Source organism: Cryptomeria japonica, chromosome 7, assembly GCF_030272615.1.
Source record: "Cryptomeria japonica chromosome 7, Sugi_1.0, whole genome shotgun sequence".
Taxonomy (NCBI): domain Eukaryota; kingdom Viridiplantae; phylum Streptophyta; class Pinopsida; order Cupressales; family Cupressaceae; genus Cryptomeria; species Cryptomeria japonica.
This window is the reverse complement of record NC_081411.1, coordinates 798,157,209-798,161,718: the sequence shown is the minus strand read 5'-3', so window position 1 is coordinate 798,161,718 and position 4,510 is coordinate 798,157,209. Positions and strand designations below refer to the sequence as shown.

Sequence of the window (4,510 nt, the reverse complement as noted above, 5' to 3'; positions counted from 1 at the left end):
GTCTTATGTACCCATCATTAGACTTTATGCTTGTGTTCCATGCCTAGTCTGGCCAATTAGGCCTGTGAACCATGTAGGGTTTGGTGGTGCAGGAGTGTATTGAGGCTCTGCCCTTTTGGGAGTTGTGTTGTCACCTTGAAGAGGTCCCAAATCAGTCAAAACAGCAGCATGTTGTTTGAGAAATTAATCTTTTGTTACCTGGTTTCCAATTGTGAGACCTAGTAGCCTAGTAGGCCTAAAAAGTGAACTTGGCATTGTAGGGTTTGGGGAGTCAAACCAGTTGTTGGATTTTGGTTGTTTAGGGTCATAGAAGGTGTCCCTACTGGTGTTTATCATTAGAGAGTGGATTTGAGGCATTTTCCTTGTTTGAGCCTCATTAGGTGATTGAGTCTCTGAAGCACCTTTTGTGTCAAAGTTGAGTAACCCATAAGGGAATGGGTTTGGCCTTGGATAGGTCTTAGGGTTGTGTGAGGGTGTTATTACACTTCATTTCCAAGAGTGGGTAAGGTAGACTAAGTTGGAATAGTCACCTTCTGAGTCTATTAGACTATGAGTCCATTTGACACTTCTTGTTGTGTGCACTCTACATCAAAATAACCTCTGCATTTTATCCCAAGTCTCCTTGGTGGATGCACAATGCATGACCTTGACAAACTCATTATCGGAAAGCCCACTCGAGATAGCATGTTTAGCCTTTACATTATTCTCATACTACTTCTTGGCATCCAGATCAGTGGGAGGAACACTAGGGACAACATACCCATTCTTGATAGACATCCACACATCAAAACCAAGGGAGGCAAAATAGGTCTCCATTCTTTTGCTCCAAAAGACATAGTTAGATCCATCAAACATGGGAGCTTTTGAGGAAGCATATTCATTTCTTGTCATTGTGTTCTAAGACCATAATCTACCCAATCTTTAATCAACCGAGAACCTAGGCTCTGATACCAATTGTTGAACTTAATGTCCCACTGAAAGCGAGGTGAATCAGTGGTTCCGAAATTCTTTTCCCTTTTTAAAACAACCTTAGTATACTATATATTATCCTAAGCACTAAACAGTCAAACCGATAAGACAAATGAGGATACCAAAAGAGACAAACACACAAATGCAACCCACAACACCATATGTATGAGGAAAACCCAATTTGGGATAAACCTCGGTGAGAAATATTGTTGGAGACTACTGCTCCAATCTAGACTCACAAGTGAAATAATGAATTACAATGATTTAGGGCACCAACCCAATGAAAAACAATATGTAGGTGTAATGCTCAAACAACCTCCTTCAAACTGTCAAATTTATAAGATAATAGCGCAGTACACAAACGTCTCCATGATGTGCTAATGTGTGTGAGTCAAACAATCAATAGGGTCGGGAAAAGGACAAGGCAAAGGTTGACAAGGCAAGTGAGATGAACGAAAGGACAAAGTGGTCAAGAAGGTCTCCAATCGATGTAAAGTGGAGGTGCTTATGTAGCGTAGAATTAAATAGGGTGCAATTTATGACACTACACTAGGGCACACCTTTTGTTGAGCTAACAAACTCAACCAATAAAATACCACTAAATAAAAAAGATATAAAAATGATCCCATAAGAGTACATTGTTCACACAATGAAACCACTATTGTATTCGATTAGATGGTGAGTGTCGTGTGCATCCACTAACAAGTTAAAGTATAGCCACCAATATAATAAATCATGAGCTCTATAAATTCTAACAACCCTAAAGAGTGTCAAGTGTCCACAAAGTTACACATTGCTTATCTAATTATCCATTGTCATTTAAGTGTGTTGTTTCACTCGTGATGATATTACATCCAATTAGTCCATTAATTTGCCTAGACCAAATATCTTTTTGAAATTTCTAGCTATTTACTTTCAACATTGGTTGAGAATGATAATATACTTAGAAATACATGCATAAGTTAGATTCACATTCATCTCAAAGAGAGTGCAAAATTAAAAAATAAAATTGCATATGTAGTAATATGAATTCTCATTGTATTTTGGAGAAATTTTGATAAAATGTCTTAGTGTACAATTACATATTAGGAAATGTTAGACTCTTGTTCTAAGATTGGCTCATGGCTTAATGTTTATCCCAATTCATGTCATTTTTATATACACTTACTTCCATGCATTTCACCTTATTCAGAAACAAGTTTTCATATATTTACCATTTACACATCATTTATTAACCTATATTTGCACCCATATTCACACATTCATTTAGTGCCTTGAAATTGGCACTTTTTGTCCTTGCTTAATGTTGAGTGCCCTAAAATTGACCCCATTTTTTTAATTTTAAAACTATAAATTCATGTTCTTATGTGAAAATTGTCATGAGCACACTTATACATATTTGCACAATTTGATGCTCTCTTTTCTTATTTAAAAATGCCTGTCTATAATATCAATTAACAAATAAAATAATTTAAAAAATAAAAACAAAAGAATATCTGAATTTACAGCTTAAAATGAACCTATTCCATGATAATCATATACCAAATTTTGTAAAAATTTTCATACCATCTTTGATCATTTTCTTAAAACTTTGAAGATAATTTGAATAGAGATTGACCTAAATACTATTAACCCACACTAATACATGTGATGAAAAAACCCACACTTACACCCAACCATGTATACATATAACCAGTGATAAACTGACTCAAAAATTAGAACCACCCATTTCTCAAAGGAAATGGAATGTGTCACCTAGTCGAAGAAGGCAAACAACTCTGAAACAGAAAAAAGAAAAGAAAAAAAGAAGGACGAGCGGGCGCCACTCATGGAGCACCTCCGCAGCATCATCTTCGCCTTGCAATATGCATAGCCGAACAGTGAAGCACTACATTTTACGGTACTAAAATCTGGAGAACTCCGCCGGAGTTGTGGTTAGGATTGTCGTCCCTCGAAAGTCTGGCCGAACTGCCACGAGTTGGGAGCCACCCTGTGCGAAATGACGCTCCTCCAATCGCTGGTGGCCGTGACTATGAAAGACAACGTTTGCCCCATCATGTTTAAATGGGTCTGCCAATTTTGGCCCCAATTCCGCTTCAGACTTTGCCAGCTGGAATTATTACCAGCGATTTGCGGGTCCTTGGCCTTCACGGAAACGGCCACCACGTCTCCGGCTCCTCCAACATTGGTGACCAGCACCATCTGGTAATACTGCGACCCCAATATGGTAAACCTCATTCCTCCGTTCCTCACGCATTCCACCCGCCTGTAGCGCACGGGTACAACGCCGCCCTTGTATAACGCAATCTGCTCGAACGCAGGCACCACCAAATCGAAGTGTGAGAGAGGAGGATTGCACCACCCGCCCGCATCGTTGGCCTGGGCTAAGTTGGGCGGGCAGAAGTTGGTGGCGGTGACGGTGACTGTCTTCCCTGGCAGACACCACTGCGGATACTCCTCCGCCTTGCATTGCAATTCCTAACATCCTCCGCAGCTCAGAACATCATTCAACAGTGCGGTGCTCAGAGCAGCCGTGTATATGCCGTACCCTTGCGCGGGCAGGTTGCCATACCCACACGCACCTCCTGTGCATTCAAGACAAACCGGATTTAAACTTTTTATAAAGAATTGAGTTGAATTTTTAAGATATTGCACATGCATATAATGTAAATATACCCATAGTTCCAGACTCATCGTAGCCTCCATAGAAGGTGGCGAGTGCATCTTGCCACTGCTGCTTCGCGTGGAAATGACTGTGGCCATCGCGTGCACAAGCTCCAAAAAGCATACACCAAAATGTTAATGCCAGTGTTGCCAAAGCGACTGTACATGCAAATATAGATGCCATTCTTTTTTCTCTTTTGTATTGTGAAATCTTTGCTTTCCCAATGTTTCTTGTTACTTGGTTTCACAAATGCCGTTGATTTTGCTTGTACTGAAGGAGGGGTTCTTATATAGTGGATCACATTGAGCTGGCCAATTCACAACGTCAATCTAATTGGCTGCACACTACCGAGAATTTTAACAGAAAAACAATAAAACCAAACTCTTTGTCACGGAGGGAATGTTTGAGCTCCGCTATCGACGGCCCACCTTCCGGAGGTTATTATACAAGTTTAAATAAATCCCGGTGTTTCTGTCGGAGATGTTTACCAGTCTGGTGATCTGGTCTTCTGATTTAGACAACGTCTTCAATGTCTAGTATGTCGATCTGAATGTCTGCATGATATCTCTGCCAGGTATCTAAAATCGATAAGGGAGTTCCAGAAAATGACAAATCCTGTGAGTAACCGGGAATGGCCTTCTGTATTCATAGCTATAATCTTCCTAACGACCTATTCCAGCTTTTGTATGACAAAATACAAGTCTTTTAATATGTCTAAGCAAATTAAATAAAAATATATAATTAGCTTACATTTGAATAAGTGGTAATTTAGAAATTGAAAAGTATTGTTTTAATAAATTAAATGTAATAGATGAGAGATTTTAGTTTTGGGAATAATGACGAGGAATTATTGCTAGTAAATAATATTAGATATAA

At 39.2% G+C, this 4,510-nt stretch overlaps 1 pseudogene; it reads right to left on the bottom strand.

The window, feature by feature from the left end:
- Positions 1-2,904: 2,904 nt before the first annotated feature.
- Positions 2,905-3,817, bottom strand: LOC131057354 (expansin-A15-like; annotated as a pseudogene).
- Positions 3,818-4,510: the final 693 nt, after the last annotated feature.